This window comes from Bos indicus, chromosome 1 (assembly GCF_029378745.1).
Source record: "Bos indicus isolate NIAB-ARS_2022 breed Sahiwal x Tharparkar chromosome 1, NIAB-ARS_B.indTharparkar_mat_pri_1.0, whole genome shotgun sequence".
Taxonomy (NCBI): domain Eukaryota; kingdom Metazoa; phylum Chordata; class Mammalia; order Artiodactyla; family Bovidae; genus Bos; species Bos indicus.
In genome coordinates this window covers 52979079-52998674 of record NC_091760.1, presented here as the reverse complement: position 1 = coordinate 52998674, position 19596 = coordinate 52979079, and the positions used below count along the sequence as shown (strand labels likewise).

Genomic DNA, 19596 nt, shown 5'->3' with positions numbered 1-19596 from the left:
GATTATCTAAATTACCTCAGCTAACAATCTGTCTCTGAAAGTCCCATTCCAATGTTAATAATTCCATCTGGAAATTTCAAGCTATGCTCTCTGTAATACTATCTATGCAGTGTTTTCATCTTCTCTGTCACCATTAAAAAAAAGGTGAGGGAATTTTATTTCCAGAAAGGTGGTACAAACATACTTATCCCTACTGCTCTCACTGTGTGCTCAGTTGCTTCAGTCCTGTCTTTGCTACTCCATGGACTGTAGCTCGTCAGGCTCCTCTATCTATGGTATTTTCCCAGCAAGAACACTGAAGAGGGTTGCCATTCCCTCCCCTCCAGGGGATCTTCCCTACCCAGGGATGGAACCCATGTCTCCTTCATTGCAGACAGATTCTTTACTGCTGAGCTACTGGGGAAGCCCAACTAAAAACACTGGATATTATATAAGAAAACTCTGAAAGGAAGAAATAAAGGCAAGCTAGTTTGGGACTTCAAGACCCAAGTAACAGCACAGTGTTGAGTTCCCTGGATCTTCTTTTCACCCTATACATCCTAGACTTGAAACTGATGAAGCCAGCAACAAAGAAATGCCAATGAGGTGCAGACAAAAAAGTCCCAACAAAAGCCAGGTCTAAAGGACCAGGAAAGCCTACAGAGAGCAAATTTTTACAAAGTAACTGCACTGCATGAGATAAACATGACAGAAAAAACTATGGCCCCTGACCACCGCAATGGAGCGGTGTCAGAGGAGTGCAAGGAGGGTGCTGGGATTTTCACTCAGTCAGACAGTAACAAGTTCAAGTCCTCCCTCTCCTCCTACAAATACAGAGTCAATGACGATCATGTGCAGACAGATAACTTCCATTATCCCCCTAGTGGTAACAGGGTTTATCTCTTTCTCCCCACTTGGCTGGTTTCAGAAGAGGCCCAGTGAAGACACATCAGGACTTTGACTACCACCCAGTAGCAAAGAGCCCACCCCAACCCTGCTCCTTGGTCCGGAGGAGGCCATGTGTAAAGCAGTAATGAAACTCTCCTAACCCTTCTAGTGGCAGTGGCACCTTCAGAGCTGAGTGAGGGATGGGACCCCCCAGCTCAGCCTGGGAAGTATTAAGATTCCTTCTCTACCTTGGATGTCAATGGCAGCCGAGTGGGGAACACTAGATTTCTCTTCCTTTCTGGCAGTAATAAGAAGGTATCATCCCTCACCTCTGATAGAACAGTGTCAGAGGAAGTTAGCTAAACCAGGAAATTTATGTAAGATCCAAAGATTCACAACTTAATGCCCAAAATATCCAGGTTTCAACTGAAAGTCATTTCACATACCAAAACTAAGACTGCCTCAACTTGAATAAAAATAAACACATGACAAATTAAAGATGAGATGTTAAAATTATGCAACAAACATTTTAAAGCAATTATTATTTTTAAAAAAAGTTTCAATGAACAGCTGCAAACATACTTGAAACAGAAGAAAACATAAAATGTCTCAGAAAATAAATAGAAAAATATCAAAAAGAACCAACTGGAAACTTTGGAACTGAGAGAAACAATAACCAAAATAAAACTTAATGAATGGGGTCAAAGGCAGAGTGGATGGGACAGAGGAAAGAAATCAGTGAATTAGAAAAGAAAGTAATAGATATTATGCAAGTGGAACAAAAGAAAGAAAAAAGTCTGAAAATTCTCAACAGAGCCTCAGGATAAATGTTTAAAATCCATGTGACTATAATCCAGGGAGGAAGGAGAAAAAAAGGGCAAGTTTGGGAAGGTACTCAAACAAATAATGGCTAAAAACTTGTCAAATCTGGCAAGCAACATATACCAAGACACATGGTAGTCAAATTAGAAACCATGGAGATGAGAAGGCAGAGGCAATTTTTCAAGAGCTAAAAAATAAAAGAACTGTCAACCTAGGATCCTATACCCTGTGAAAATATCCTTCAAGAAGGAAATGAAAATAAAGACATGATCAGAGGAAGAAAAAATGAGAGAACTTTCACCAACAGACCTTACCAAAAAGAGCAGCTAGAGAATGCTAATGAGCATAAAGGAAAAAAATAAAAGAAGGAACCTCAAAATATAAGGAAGAAAAAAGAACATGCTAAGCAAAAATATGGGTAAATACAATATGCTTTCCTTCTTGACTTTTCTAAATTAATTTTGATGGTTTTAACAAATCCTAACAGTATCTAATACAGTTCTAAATGTACGTCAAGTATTTAAAAAAACTGTATTCTAAATGCAGGAAGTAAAGGGACATAAAGAAAAGTAGAAGTAAATGCACTAACTAAAAACCAGATTAGCAGTCAGTTAAAAAACACGATCTAACTATATACTACAAAAAACTCACTTCAAACACAATAGCATAGGTAGGTTGAAAGTAAAAGAATGGAAATGGTATATCCTGCAAACATTAATCAAAATGAAGAAAGAGTGCTATATTAATCAGAAAAGAAGACTTCAGAGCAAAATCACCAGACACAGACAGGGACATTAAGGGCCTCATGATAAAAGGGCCATACCACCAAGATAATAGAGCAATCCTAAATGTGTATATACTAATAATGGATCTATGAAAAGTGAAAGTAAAAGTGAAGTCGCTCAGTCATGTCTGACTCTTTGCGACCCCAAGGACTGTAGCCTACCAGGCTCCTCTGTCCATGGGATTTTCCAGGCAATAGTCCTGGAGTGGATTGCCATTTCCTTCTCCAGGGGATCTTCCCAACCCAGGGATAGAACCTGGGTCTCCTGCATTGTAGACAGACACTTTACTGTCTGAGCCACCAGGGAAGTCCATGGATCTATAGAATATGTAAAAATCAAAACCTATAGAACTGATATAAGACACAGATAAATTCAGAGTGTGAGACATCGACAAACCTCTCTCAGAATGACTGGAGAAAAAATAAGAATATACAAGATCTCAACAACATCAAACAACAGGATCTAACCAACATTTATAGAACACCCAACCCAACAACAGTAAATGACATTCTTTTTCAAGTGCCCAGGGAATACATACCAAGAAAGATGATATGCTAGACTATAAAACAGCTCATCAACAAACTTAAAGTAAAATCTTCGGCTTCCCTGGTGGCTCAGTGGTAAAGAATCCACCTGCCAATGCAGAAGACACAGGTTTGATCCCTGGTCCAGGAAAATCCCACATGCCGTGGAGCAACTAAGCCAGTTCACCACAACTACTGAGCCTGTGCTCTAGAGCCCAGGAACCCCAGCTCTTGAGCTCATGTGCCACAACTACTCAAGTCCGCAGACCTAGAGCCCGTATTCCACAATAAGAGAAGCCACTGCCATGAGAAGTCCGCACACTGCAACCAGAGAGTAGTCCCCACTCTCTGAAACTAGAGAAAGCCCACGTAGCAACGAAGATCCAACACAGGCAAAAATACATATATACATACATAAATAAATAAAATTTTTTTAAAAAGAGATTAAAATCTTAAGGGTATGTTCTCTGATCACAACAGAATCAAATTAGAAATCATTAGCAGAAAGATTAACAGGAATACTCCTTAACACTTGAAAACTAACAATATAAATAATCCATGAATCAAAAGTCTCAAGGAAAATTTCTTGAAAAACACACTGAACTGAATGAAGATGAAAGTATAATCTATCAAGATTTGTGGGAACTAGCAAAAGCAGTGCTGAGAGGGGAATCAGTAGAACTAAATGCTTTTATTTTTGGAAAAGGAAATCTTTCAAATCAGTAATTTAAGCTCCTACCTCAAGAATCTTGAGAAAGATCCAAATAAATCCAAATAAGCAGAAATTAAGGAAACAATAAAGAGAAGAAATCAGTGAAATTAAAAATAGAAAAATGATTTTGGTATTACCTTGATACTGCTGCTGCTGCTGCTAAGTCGCTTCAGTCATGTCCGACTCTGTGCGACCCTATAGACGGCAGCCAATCAGGCTCCCCCGTCCCCGGGATTCTCCAGGCAAGAACACTGGAGTGGGTTGCCATTTCCTTCTCCAATGCATGAAAGTGAAAAGTGAAAGTGAAGTCGCTTCAGTCGTGTCTGACTCTTCGCAACCCCATGGACTGCAGCCTTCCAGGCTCCTCTATCCATGGGATTTTCCAGGCAAGAGTACTGGAGTGGGGTGCATCAGACAAAGATAGTACCAAAAACTAAAACTACACATCAATATCCCTCATTAGCACAGATGCAAGAATCCTCAACAAAATACTAGCAAACAGAATTCAACAATATATAAAAAGAATTCTATAACATAACCAGAGAGTTATTTAAGGAATGCAAGGATAGTTCAATATTCAAAAATCAATTAATACAATCCACTATATTAACAGGTAAAAAAAGAAAAATCATATCATCATATCCATTGATTCAGAAAAAATATTCAACAAAATTCAACATCCATTCATGATTAAAAAAAATAAACCTTCAGTAAAAAGAATCAAGGAGAATTTCTTCGTTTGATGAAGAGAATCTAAAATGAACCTACAGCTAACATTACAACACCAATGTATTAAATCCCTTTTTCCCTAAGATCAGCAACAAGGCAAAAATATCCACTTTCACCATTACTCTTATTATATAGAGCTCTAAGTTCTGCCAGCACAGTAAATCAAGGAAAGGAAATAAAAGGTATATACTGTGTTTAGTCACTCAGTCATGCCTGACTCTTTGTGACCCCATGGGCTATAGCCCACCAGGCTCCTCTGTCCATAGGGATTCTCCCAGCAAGAATACTGGAATGTGTCGCTCTGCCCTCCTCCAAGGGAGCTTTTCAACCCAGGGATAGGACTCAGGCCTCCTGCATTGCAGGTCGATTCTTTACCAGATGAGCTACCCAGGAAGCTCTTAAAAATAATATAGTTCTGAAAAAAGAAATAAAACTATCCCTATCTGCAGACGATATAATTGTCTATATGGAAAATCCCAAGGAATCTACAAAAACAATTCCTAAAATGAATACATGAATTTATAAGGTCAAAAGATACAAGTTCAACATACAAAAATCAATTATATTTTTATTTATGAACAATGAACATATGGACATCAAAATTAACATTTTTAGATACTAGAAATAAATATACAGACAACATAATTAAAAATATTATGCCATTTACAACAGTTTTTAAAATGAGACAAGTGAAAGTGTTAGTCACTCAGTCACGCATGACTCTTTGAGACCCCATGGCTCTGCCCAACAGGCTCTGCCCACAGAATTCTCCAGGTAAGAATACTGGAGTGGGTTGCTGAGCCCTTCTCCAGGGGATCTTCCTGACCCAGGTCTTCCTGACCAGGGATCGAACCCAGGTCTCCTGTATCGCAGGCAGATTTCTTACCACCTGAGCCACCAAATCGTTTTTAAAATGAAGTAATTAATTATAAACCTAATAAAACCATATCCAATGCAGGTATGCTGAAAAGTACAAAATGCTGATAAAAAAAAAAAAAGATCTAAATAAATGAAGAGATACACTGTGTTCAAGAAACGGAATATTAAACATAATACAAAATGTAAATTCTGCCCAAACTGATATGCAGATTTAACACAATCCCTTAAAAATAAATTCTCAGCAAGACTTTTGAAAATGCAGTAGAGACAAAATTAGTCTAGACTTTATACAGAAAGTCTAGAACTTTCTGTATAAAGTCTATTCTAGTTCTTTCAGACCCAGAATAAATTGTTTTAGATTAGTTAAAATAATTTCGAAAAAGAAGAATGAAGTGTGAAAAATCAGTCTACCTGATTTTAAGACTTTATGTGTAGCTACAGTAATTATCAAGAACGTATGATATTGCTGGAGAAGCAGACACAATAGATCAGTGAAACAGAATGGAGAACCAGAAACAGATCCACTTAAATACACCTATCTTTTTTTGACCAAGGCTCAAAAAAAGCAATTCAACAGATGAAGGTTAGCCTTTCTAAACCAATGTTGCTGGAGCAACTGGACATCCATAGCAAAGAAAGGACCTCAACCTAAGAAACATACTTTATACAAAAATTAACTCACAATGAATCATGAACTTAAATGTAAAACACAAAACCATAAAGCTCTTAGAGAAGAAAATTAGAACGGCTTCAGAATATAGGGGCTAGGTAAACAGTTCTTGGACTTGGCAACAAAAACACAGTCCATAAAAGGAAAAACTGATAAACTGAACTCCAACAAACTTCAAAACTTTTGCTTTGCCAAAAACCCTATAAAGAAGATGAAAATATAAGGTACAGACTGGGACGAAATACACGCCAACCACATATTTGACAACTATTAACTGGAATATATAAAGAACTCCCAGAACACAGCAGGAAAAAGGCAAAAAATCCAATTAGAAAACGGATGAAATTCATGAAAAGACATGTTTACCAAAGTGTATATACAGTTTACCCTTAAACAATGCAGGTGTTAGGGGGTGCTCACCCCTCTTCCCCCCAGAACAATTAAAAATTGTGCGTAACTTTACAGTCAACCCTTCGTGGTTTCAACCAACCATAGATTATTATGTAGTACTGCAAAAAATGTTTACTGGAAAAAAAATCCATGTTTCAGTGGACCTGTGCAGTTCAAACCCATATTGTTAACTATACTGATGCACTCACAACTTGCATTTATCTCCAGAGAATTATGCTGCATGAAAAAAACTACTTACTATATGACCTTATTTCTATGAACATGCTAAAGTAACAAAGTTACACAAATGGGGAGCAGATTAGCAATTGCAATCAATTATAAAGGGGGAGAGAGCAACAGGAAAGTAGATGTGACAATACAAAAAGCAACATAGAGATCCTTGAGGAGATGGAAATGTTCTAAATGTTGGCTGTATATATCTTGATACTCTGGCTGTGATATTTTATCAGTTTTGCAAAATGTTATCACTAGGGGAACATGAATAAAAGGTACATGGGATCTCCTCATATAATTTCCAGTAACTGCACATGAATTGACAATTATCTTGAAATAAAAAGTTTACCTAAAAAACTGTATAGCAATAACAAACACAAAGCAGGTGAGCAGTATGAACTTCCTCGTGTTCTCAGTCCTTGGGTGATGAGTCTCCTTGCAAGGCCTTGGACTAGGGTTACCAAGCCAACTTCTACTCTCACACTACACTCCTCCTCGGCCAACATCATTCATTCTGGAGGCAATTACCTTATGCCAATGACTGCCAAATGTGTATTTCAAGCCAATTCGTCTCTTCTGAAGTCCAGCCAAGAGATCTGCTTCCCTTGGGGCTGTCCCTGTCTCAGTAGTTGTCACTGTATCATGCAATGAATGCACCGGATGCTACTGTTAATGTGTGGTTTCCTCTGTCTCACTCTCACACATCTAGTCAATCATAAAACACTGTTAATTCAAGTTCCCAAACACAACGCAAAATCAGTCCACTTCTCATCTTCACTGCTCCACCTGATCTAAACTACTACTAAGCCACTGATCCCTTGACTGACTTTTGAATCTCTGTTTGTGCCCCTCTCAAAAGCACCCCTTCTGCAGCAACCACACTGATCTGGACAAAAAGTAAGTATGAATGAACAGCTCACTCTCTAGCTTAAAACCTTTCAATTTTACCCACTGGGCTTGGGATATAATCTCAAAGCACACAAAAATCTCACATATTCTAATTTCTATCCGAATGATTCTACCTTTTTTGCTCTTTTCTAAAATCCAGTTATAATGTTCTTCTAGTTTCTCCTAGACATCCTGCTCTTTCTCACCTCAGCCTGTCGGGTCTTATCCATTACTTCTTAAAAGACGGGTTTTCCTGAATCTTCAGATAAGGATAGGTCCCTTATTGAATAATTAAAGAGATACCTATACAACTTGAAATAAATCTAATTAAAGTGTTCTAATATTAAAAAATCAAATAATTCTAAGATTCATGCAAAGATAATATCTAAGGTATAAATAACATAGTTCAATACACAAGTCATATATATTTGCTTTGATGGATTATTTAATTTAGACCTAGACACAGAAACACTTTTACATTCATTTTCTTTGGAACTTTCTAAATATGAAATACAGTAATAATAATGCTCTTAGTAAGAAGCTTTGTCATTCATAGTCAAACTATGACTGTGATCTCAGGTTTCTGGTCTGCGGAACTGTGAGAAATAAATGTTTGTTGTTTATAGGCCACTCAGTCTGTGATATTCTGTCATAGTACCTTGACTAAGATGGAAAATTGGTACTGACAGTGTGGTACTGCTATAACAAATACCTAAAAATGTGAAGTGGCTTTGGAACGGAGAGTAATAGGTAGAGGCTGGAAGAGTTTTGAAGTGCAGGCTAGAAAAAGCCTACATGACAGTGAACAGACCACTAAAAGCTATTCAGGTGAGGGCTCAGAAGGAGAAGAGAAGAGCCGCAGAGAAAGCCTCAATCTTCCTAGAGAACTCCGAAGTGGTCTTGAACAGAATGCTGGTGGAAAGATGGACAGTAAAGGCCATTCTGATGAGAACGGAAATGAGGAACCTGTTATTGGAAACTGAAGGCAAGGCAATCCTTGTTAAAAAGTAGGAAAGAACGTGGCTAAATTGTGCTCATGTCTGAGTATTTTATGGAGATAGAACTCATGGTTCTATCCTGTGGAAGACAGACATATCCAACAAAGCTGGCTATTTGGCTGAAATTTCTTTCTAAGCAAAATACTGAAGGTACCATTGGCTCCCTGGAATATTACAGTAAAACATGAAGAAGAAAGAATGACAAAGACAGAATTTGTAATCAAAAAAGAAGCAGAAATTTAAAATTTGGAAAACTCGAAGCTTATTCATTTTATAAAACATGACTAAGCATGTTTGAGAGACCACTAAGGGTGGGGCCAAGAAACTTTCTGATGAGAAGATGAGTATGTATATGAACCAGAGATTTAATCAGCCACTCAGCAACTGCTATTTGAATCCAAGGGGAAAGAGATAGGAACAAATAAAGACTGGTTGTCAGACTTCTTGAAATTCATAGGAGGGAACCATAGCACCATTCTGCTTCAAACGTGTGATAGTCAAGACAAGATAAGGACTTCCCTAGTGGAGCAGTGGGTGCAGACATCGGCAGTGTCTCCAACTGCCAATGCAGGAGACACAGGTTCAATCCCTGGTCCAGGAAGATTCTACATAATGGAGAGCAATTAAGCCCGTATGCCACAACTACTGAGTCTGAGTGCTGCTGCTGCTGCTGCTGCTGCTAAGTCGCTTCAGTCGTGTCTGACTCTGTGTGACCCCATAGACGGCAGCCCACCAGGCTCCCCCGTCCCTGGGATTCTCCAGGCAAGAACACTGGAGTGGGTTGCCATTTCCTTCTCCAATGCATGAAAGTGAAAAGTGAAAGCGAAGTCGCTCAGTCATGTCCGACCCTCAGCGACCCCAAGGACTGCAGCCTTCCAGGCTCTAGGACCCCTGAACTACAACTAATTACCCTGGGCCGCAACTACTGAAGCCCGTGCAGCTAGAGCCTCTGCTCCCTCACCACACTGAGAAGCCCATGCACCACAACTAGACAGGAGCCCCCAACTCTCTGAAACTAGAGAAAGCTTGTGTGCAGGAACAAAGACCCAGCCCGCCAAAAAGAAATTAATTTTTTTTTAAACAGACAAGGTGATTCACAGATCATCAGTTTCAAAAGTGGGAAAGGCATTACCTAGGTTTCAGCAAGCCAGAAGACTCCCAGCCAAAGCCATGGGAGCCAGACCCCTCCCCAGCGGAGCTGTTGGGAAGCAGCTATCTTCATCAAGATTTCCAAGAACGGAGCCATTTGGTGCTACAGGCACAAGACCCAAGCAAAGGGCACAGCAAAGACAAGGCCAACACAGAGACCTCCACTGGAGCAACACTCAGCAAAGCGGTGGGGGAAGGGCTGCAAGTTCCCTCAACTCTAAATCAGTAGAGCCACAGGTGTACTATTCCTGCCTGAGAGAGATGCTGCGGGGATGCGCTCAGCAAAGCCATGGAGGCAGGGACATTCTTTTGTGTGTCCAGTAAGAGGGCCCATAGTAAGTGGGCCTGGCAAGCAGAGCATCAAGTTTAAGAAGATTATTCTTGAGACTTAAGATTTGAGGCTGTTTGCCCTGTTGGGTTCTGATGGTTTTCTTTCTTGCTTACGGTTTTCTTTCCTATTGCTCCTTCTTAGAATGGGAGTGTTTAACTCTATGCCCATCCCACCATTGCTGGTGAAGCACATAATTTGTTTGATTTCACAGGCTCACAACTAAAGGTGAATTTGCCCCAGATGACTCACTCCTTGAATCTTACTCATACTTGATGGAGATCATATTTAGATGAGACTTTGGAATTTAGACTGTTTAGTCAATGCTGGGACTGGTGAAGATGCTGGGACTACTGGGATGGTATGAATGCATTCTGCACCTAAGAAGTTGATGAATTTTGGGGATGCAGCAGTTGAATGCTGTGATCTAAATGTTTGTGTTTTCCCCCACCCCAAATAGATGTGCTGAAATCCTAGTACCCAGAGTAATAGTATTAGGAGGTGGGGCCTTTGGAAGGTAACAAGTCATGAGGGTTGAGTCCTCATGAATGGAATTAGTGCCCTTTAATTGGCCATTTGGGGCTTCCTAGGTGGCTCAGTGGGTAAGAATCTACCCGCAGTGCAGGAGACATAGATGCAGGTTCAATCCCTGGGTCAGGAAGGTCCCCTGGAGGAGGGCATGGCAACACACTCCAGTATTCTTGCCTGGAGAATCCCATGGACAGAGGAGCCTGGCAGGCTACAGTCCATAGGGTTGCAAAGAGTCAGATACGACTGAAGCAACTGAGCATGCATGCATGCACAATTGGCCATGCTGTCATGTGAGGATACAAGAAGTCTGCAATCCAGAACAGGGCCTTCATCTGGCCATGCTGGCACCCTGATTTTGGACTTCCAAACTCCAGGACTATGAGAAATAAATGCTTTTCATTTATAAGCCACCTGGTCTGTGGTATTTTGTTACAACAACCTGAATAGACTAAGACAGACTTAATCATTATGAATAATTCAGCAACCAATGCACTATTTTCTTGCAATTCTTCTTTGCCTTTTTATGGGCTTTAAGGACTTCACACACACACACACTTAGCAGTTAAGTTTGCTGTGTAAAAAGCCACATATGCTTTGTAAATAAATACCTACAATTTGAACCTAAAGTTTAAATTTCTTTCTAAAATTTGCTAAGCTTGACTTTGGTCTCTTAATAATGATAAAATCAACAACAAAGGAAAAAACATAGCAAAACCATGTAAACCATAACCATTGGGATATGCCATGTAAAAAGAAATTTGTATGAAGCTTTAGAAAATATGTCTATAAACATTTTCTGAATAGTAATTTAGAAAGGTTAGGGTTTAGATCTTTACATTTTAAAATTCTACAATATGAAGTATTGAATCTGTATTTCCCAATTTCATGTTGTTTTTTTTCCCCTCCAATATCCCGTGTTAATATAAAACTACACATGGACACTTTGCATTGAGCACTACTCAAGAATTAACTAATTCCACTAGTAATCATACCTTCATCTATTTGTCATATTACAGCTTTCAACTGTGCTTCTGTATAGTTCATATATACTGGTTCATAGTTCTTTACACATTTACATCCTCATTTCCTCTTAAAACACCTAGTTACAAGCAGCATTATGAAGCATAAAAATAAAGTATGGGTCATAAGAATGGATTTCAGACTATGAGATAAGAATAGCCATGTAAAAATACAACCAGTATTAATTGATGTAAAATATACCTATAAAATAGGAACTTGGGACTACTGAGTGGGTTTGCAAAAGAAGCCAGGGGTACTCTAAAAGTGCAGCTTCCCAAGGGTTTCAGTGGTGGTGGTTTAGTTGCTAAGTCGTGTCCGACTCTTGCGACCCTATGGACTGCAGCCTACAGGCTCCTCTGTCCGTGGGATTCTCCAGGCAAGAATATTGGAGTGGGTTGCCATTTCCTTCTCCATCAAGGTTTTTACTTCTCATCTTTTGCCAGCCTCAGGTGAATAAAGCTGGGTGTTTCCAAACTGCATAGGAGGACATACAATCAAATCTATAATAATCAAAAGGCTAGAGGAGTAGCTTGGTCTGATTGACTAAATTTATTTATAAGGCCTTTTTGTTTCAACTACTGCTATTGCAAACCTTCCTAAAATGTATTAAGGAATACTTTCTTGCTTTAGGAAGTACAATATAGTGAACATAATTAAATCACCGGTGACTGCAGGTCTTATCATACAGTAGGGTCAGCCTTGCTGTGAGCATCAGTTTTTACTGGATCCTAATAAAGATGTGCACATTCGGGCTAAATGTATACAGACTGGTCCTAGGCTATTCATTCCTTGAGAGCTCCTCTTTTTTAAAAAAACTCAAATTTTTAAAATCAATTTTTCAAGGGGAGGAAAGGAGCTTATTTTCCTAAAAGTCAAAAACCAGGAAAAATAAACCTGGTTATCCGAGCTTTTACTCTATCACTGGAGCTTTTCTAAAGTAATAGGTATTCTTGAAAAATCTGTTCCATTTCAACAGTTTTAAGGAAATAAATGCCGAGGGCAAAGCTGGGGAGACGAAAGGGAAAAATCCAATTCCTATGTGGAGAAGAAAACAACACTGAAGAAAGCTGAGCCACATCCGGGTATTTACTAAGTACACACTATGTACTAAGTACGCTGCTAAGCACTCTGGCTACAGTGTTTGGTGTCTGGGTCTCAGTTTCTTCATCTGCAAAATTAAAAGTCAAGCTACATACGCCTTTCATTTAATATTCCCCACACTGTGATTCAGTATGAACAAAGTGACACTATTCCACCACGATCCACTGTGTATAAATATGGGTGTTGAAAAAACTTTCCAAGGGGAGTTAGGGTGCCCAAACTCCTGAGAATCCTATTCTCTGCAGTTCATTTAGAATGCTGGCTAGTCATTTTATTCCTCTTTTATTGCTTTGGGCAGAACACTAAATGAATAACAATGCAAGAGTTGACTGGGCTATAGGTTATGGGATTAAATATTAAATATCCCAAAAGAGACAGTGAAGTGTCCATGGAGGCTTTATTTCCTTTCCATTTTCTTTGAATTCTTATCCTAAATGACAAGTGGCATCAGCACTTGTGGTGTGATCCACAGAGCACTGGAGTGAACACGAGAGCCGGATCTGGGTTCTAGCCTTGAATGTGGCAAACGGGGATCTGGGACAAGTCACCTGCTCATCTGCAAAATATTTTCTTCCATTTCTGTCATTAAACAAGAAAGCCATGACAAATTCAACACATTTCCTTTTAAAATAAAGATATACACAAACAGTTCAGGAGAATGCCCCCATGTATTTTGATTTGGGAAACGCATTTGACCAAGTGTTGAATACAAACATTAAGACAGGCTGCACAGTCAAACGGGATCCTAACTTTGAACAGCAAACACTGAGTAGTGAATCAGAAGAAATGATGGAAAGATGGACTGAATTAAGATTAAATTTAACTGTGGATTCAAATGAATGGTCTAAATCACTCTTTAAAATTGCTGCTATATGCATATAATATACTTCTGGCATCAAGTTCAAATATATCCCTTTCCTTGTATGGAAGAACTGATTCATTGGGTTTTCTTCTTATGTTTCCAAAGTATAAATGTAAACCCTGGTACTACAGTGGAAAAAAAAAATGTATTATACATGGAGGAGAAGAGGCATGACTTAAGTAGAGTTCACATGAAAAAGAAGCTTGAGCTGACTTCAAGCTCAACATGAGTCAACAGTGCTTTGTGACTGCCAAAAACACTAACATAAGCTTAGCCACCAACAACAGAAGTGTAATGTCCAGAACAAGAGAGCTACAGCTTTTCTATGTTCTCTGCATCCTGAGCTGGGCACCACACTTCTAGAATGGTGGGCTCTGTCCCCAGGACACCCTATTCAGGAGTGATACAAAACAAACGCAATTCCATGACAGGGAGTAGCCAGAATGGGAAAGGGCCTAGGAAAAAAAGCCCCAGAGACTGAAAAAACTAAGACTATTTCTCTTGGAAAAGCTAAGCCTTGGGGGAGAGATATTAAATATCTGATGAGCTGCTACAGACAAAGTTCAGACCTAACAGAACACACAGCAAAGCAGACCTAGTGTCATACAAACAGTACCCAAAACAGAATGGGCTGCTCTAGCATTGGGGACAGTCAGGTAATACAACGGTTGTCAACTCTGGCTACACATTAGAAAACACCTGGGACCAGTTTCAAATCTATCAATGCCCAGGCCCCACCCCCAACCAATTAAAGCAGAGTCCCCGGGGTTGGGCCTGGGCAATGGGAGCTATTGAAAGCTCTCCAGGGGTTTCTAACGTGAAGCTACACTTGAGAATGACCAAGGTAAATACAGTCAGGGTGGCCACCTGTCTGTGTGTGGTATAGTGCAGAGGGAATTCCTTCTCAGAAGCCTGTATTAGGTTTAACTTATTAACATCATCCCATATGATCATGAAGATTAGCTCTCTTTGCAAATATTTGAGAAGAAATCAAGTTTAAATGGCACAGTCTCTTAAAGAGAAGAATTTAGGTTGCATTATAATAGCTGGTCTTTTCTATTCATGAATAACTGCCTTCAGTAATTTAAGCATTACCATCTTTGTGGAGAAGAACAATAGTACTGGCACGTTTATATGTTGATAAATTCAAGCAATTTAATTCCAAAACTTTGTAAAATAAATTTAAAATTAGCTAACATTCAAGAGTTTTCAAGTTTCTTCCATGACAAAATAATTCTTAAAATCAAGCAGGATCTCCTTTGTAGTTTGAAGGGATTCTGTCACTAGTAGCTTATCCGATGTACATGATAAAATATTCTATTTTCCTACCTTAAATATTTTTCTAAAATATTTTATAACATAATAGCCTGGATTTTTGGTAACCAATATACAGTCCTCCACATTTCCTTCAGTGTTGGTTATATTTTTATTCTTAATCCTATTCTTCTGACCACTGAATAGAGGCATTTATACACATTTGTGTATAATCTCCTTTGAAAAAGATACATCCAGAGCCTTCTAGTCTGAATACTGGTCAGGCAATCACTTGTAGTGGGTGGGATTACGTGTCTGAATTTTAGTGACCCCTCCAGGCTTTTCCACTTAGATATACCATACCCTCTAAACTTTAAAACTTTCACTTTAGATTACGACAGTAAATCACCAACCGTTTCCTTTTACTTTTGCCATCTGTCAATGCAAAAAGCTCCAAGTGAATCTGAAGCTTCGTCTAGGCTACTCCAAGTGTCTTTCATTAATCTTTATCATGAGATTTCTAAATAATGAGAGAATATTAAAGATCATCACTTTGTTTACAACCACCACCAAAAGAGCCTGGAATAATGCTGTGGATTTGGCTAGACGGATTCAAGCTAAAGGACAATTTCAGGAGTCTTGGTGTGGGGACCAAGCATACAGTTAACATTTTACCAATAGCTGGCTAACTGTACCACGTTTCAAGTAACAATTGCCCTTTCTGCATCAAAACACTAGAAAGAATTACAACCTTACAGCCATCTGAGCAGCTGCTGGGCAGACAGTCTGCTCCACAGCCAAGAGTCACCTTTCCATTTTTCAAGCACATACCTCTCACAGAAATGTTTTCAGTGCAGCAGTCTACAGAGCTGGTTATAACACCGGCACGATGTGACAACAAAATTCATGATGATTTTGCTTTTTCAGCCTGCCCCTTCCTTTTTTTTAAAAAAATTCTTCCCTCCCCTTCCATCCCCCAAAGAAAACCAAACCCACAATACTTCCACAAAACCTGACTCAGACTTATGAATATAATGCTTTCAGTGAAAGCTGACCAGCTTTACAGGAGAACAGCCTTCATGAGAAGCAGGAAGCTGATCTGAGCAGCAGAGAGCAGGGATGGGGCGGAGCAGAAAGGAACTGAGCTGGGGGAGAGCAAAGCACAGACAGTCCTGGCTGCTTCTAGTTACTTATTGACAGTTTTTCATCTCATAGCACAGATTTATGAACAGGGTGAGCATCGGCCCTGCCATACCTTTTCTTTCCTCTACGAATCTCTGGCAATCTGGTAAACTATTACACAGGGGAAAGTGAGGCCTTACAACCTCGCCAGAGCCCAGTTGCAGGGAAATGATGTAAGCTTCCCACCTCCCACCAGCCCCGCTCTGCCAATCCACCTCTACTCTGACCTGTTAGCATCCCCTCCCTCCCCCCACAGCCCCGTGACCCTGCCCTGGGCCAGTGGGGCCCCAGGCTCGGAAGTTGTGTCCTACTGTGCAGCAGAAAGTATTTGCCAGGGGATAAGGGGTATTTTAGTTTTGAGAAAAGTCTTCAATGAAAAAGTAAATGCCTCTCTGTCTAAAAAAAAATAATAATAATTCTGGGTCGATAAAAGTTAATCAGTCCCCAGGAGAAATAATATTAAATAGGATGGTGGTAAGGAATGCAATTTTGCAAAAGGCAGCAGAAGGTATGATGTAGCAAAGGGTATAGTAATGGGAAGTAGGAGACACAGATTCTCCTCTTCTAATACCACCTCAATGACCTTGAACAATTGGTTTAATCTCTCTGGTTTCATTTTCTGTAAAGGGAAAGAGCTAATATAAATTACATCTGAAGTCTCATGTAGTAATTTTATGAATTGAGAAGCAAAAGAAACAAATGGGGGTAAAAAGTAATCTGTCGCCAATTGTTTCTTGTTTACTCAAAACTGCACATAATTTCTTATACTGAGCTACTTAAAATATGCTTTGCCAACATGTGAGTAAATATGAATAGGATTAGCAAAAAGATGTATAGGGGGAAAAGTTACAGGAAATTTGACTGTTAATTCCGACCTGGAGAATTTGTAGAGAATGAGGACTGTGAAAATTCATGTTCGGTAAAGGACAATTTATAAACTTCATTCATAAACAGATGCTTCGAAGCAATTAAGACTTTTAACATTATCCTAGACAGCATAAACTATTTACCTCGGTCAGCAGTGTTCTAAGTTGAAAGGATGCTCATGCAATGGGTGCTTGCACACACACACAAACACCAAGGGGGAGATTTTTCTTTAATTAAGAGCTCATAATATAACTGGTTACTAGGACAACAGTCTTCAAATTAGGATAGGCAACTCCTAGAAGTGCCCATCGTTCTAAAGGGTATGAAAGGTATGCAGACACATAGATGATAAATCAATTTCCAGATCAACCCTTCTAAGTAAGTGCCCTTGATCTGCCTGAGAATGCCCCTGGAAAGTAGGGTCACCTGTCCCTCCCACTCCTTTCCTATCCCACTTCTCCCACTTCACAAAATCAAGGCACACGGTTGCTCATCGCCAGTGTCACGATGTGGCCCTGCTTGTGGTAAGAAAAAACCTCTGAGCAGGACCTAAGGAGACAATTAGAAATACTGGTAGTGAAAAAGTGTGTAGCCCTAATCACTCTTCTCTTGCAACTCAGGTGGGTTGTGCCAATTTTTTGCTTGAAAGAAAATTGGAGGAGGGCCTAATTTGGTTGTCAGCTGGTAAATCATTAGACAATTTCAAATGATAGAGCACAGTGGTTTTGAATATAACTGAGGAAGAGTTCAAAGAACTGACTGACACTGCTATATTAATACTTTCATCCTCATCAACATATCTATGTAAACAACATTTCACAGTGTATATACTAAATAGAATGGATAGTATGCTGAACTCTTTCTGCAATTAGTAATATTCATATGCTGATAAATGAACTAACCAGAAGAAAAGCACCAACAGTGTAGTGATAAATTTCCAGTAAATAACGTTTATCTCTAATATTATTTATCAAAATTTGTAATTCACAAGTTATTTCGATTAACTATGTACTAATAACAACTAGTAAGTTTAAAAATTACCTAAAGTCTTATTATCACAGTAAGTTAAATTCTGTCACCAGAAGTACGACAGGGTGATCAAAAATATTTTTTTTAATGTAATAATACATAAGGAGAAAATTTAGTGGGGAAGTATAGTAATAAAGACCTCAAGGATAAAAAAAAAAAAAAAAAAAAAACACTTTAAAATCTGACTGTTAAAGAGCAGTTTCAAATGGATAGTGGTAGGTTTTAAGTGTTAGACACTCAGTCATATCCAGCTCTTTGTGACCTCATGGACTATAGTCCACCAGGTTCCTCTGTCCATGGGATTTCCCAGGCAAGAATACTGTAGTGCATAGCCATTCTCTTCTCCAGGGGATCTTCCCAACTCAGGGATTGAACCTGGGTCTCCTGAATTGCAGGCAGATTCTTTACTGTCTGAGCTACTAGGGAAGCCCTAAACAGCTACAGTATTTGATTCAAGTGCATAGATTTTTTATGAATTTTATGAAGGAATGTTAATATTTACAACCAATGACAATTATGCACCTTTCTTCCATCTCATAGCACCTTCCAATTATTACTACAGAGTTTAAAAATAAATAAAACAGAAAGAACAGCAATCTAGAACCTCAGGAAACAAGCCACCTGCAACAACTTAATTTTCCAGTTATCTGTGGTTATGTTCGTTGAGTACCACAACAGTTCTGTCTCCTAATTTAAAGCTACTATAAATGAAAATCTTCTCAAAATAGGGGACCTCTTCTTAGACTACACCATCATGATTTAACCAATTATTAGTGTTTCCCAGATAATTATTAACACAAATTCTGCAGAGAATTCATATAATGCCCTTAACCTAGGCTTTTCCTGCTCTTCCTGTTTGGCATTTTGCATTTCTGCCAGCAAGTGGAGGATGTGGATTCAATTCCTGGTCCAGGAATCATAAGCTGCCAGTCCCTAAGTCAAGGTTCTAAAACATGGTGAGCTCCAACTTTCTCCCCTATAAAAATAAGTTAATCTCACTTTCTTAAACTATCTCACAAAACAGAGATGAGTTCACAGAAGTGAACATGCTTTATTTGAAAATTTCACACCAAGAAAACATATGTTCTCATTATGAGTGCTTGCATGAAGCTCCTCTCTTCATTCTAATTGTGGAAATCAGCCAAAGAAGCTAACTAGATCTGTTTGTTTTTTTTTTTTTTTTAATTCTGATAAAAATGGTTTAAGTAAGAGATAGATGTCTTCTATAAAATTCATACATTAAGTTCAGTTCAGTTCAGTTCAGTTGCTCAGTCGTGTCCAACTCTTTGCGACCCCATGAATCGCAGCATGCCAGGCCTCCTTGTCCATCACCACTCCCGGAGTTCACTCAGACTCACATCCATCGAGTCAGTGATGCCATCCAGCCATCTCATCCTCTGTCGTCCCCTTCTCCTCCTGCCCCCAATCCCTCCCAGCATCAGAGTCTTTTCCAATGAGTCAACTCTTCGCATGAGGTGGCCAAAGTACTGGAGTTTCAGCTTTAGTATCATTCCTTCCAAAGAAATTCCAGGGCTGATCTCCTTCAGAATGGACTGGTTGAATCTCCTTGCAGTCCAAGGGACTCTCAAGAGTCTTCTCCAACACCACAGATCAAAAGCATCAATTCTTCGGTGCTCAGCCTTCTTCACAGTCCAACCCTCACATCCATACATGACCACAGGAAAAACCATAGCCTTGACTAGACGGACCTTTGTTGGCAAAGTAATGTCTCTGACATTTATTTCCAGGGGCCATGTGAGTTCTGGATCACCGAT

General features: G+C 39.3%; 1 protein-coding gene across 15 annotated transcripts in view; it reads right to left on the bottom strand.

The window, feature by feature from the left end:
* The window catches only part of BBX (BBX high mobility group box domain containing), a 297925-nt gene that overhangs the window by 200686 nt on the left and 77643 nt on the right, over positions 1–19596 (bottom strand). Inside the window, exon 1 of one of the 15 annotated variants that reach the window (XM_070787318.1) lies at positions 15575–15685. The exons of the other annotated variants lie outside the window; for them this stretch is intronic. The gene's annotated coding sequence lies outside the window, so the exon portion shown is untranslated. Of the gene's footprint in view, positions 1–15574; positions 15686–19596 lie in introns of those variants that run through there. 15 annotated transcript variants of the gene reach the window in all.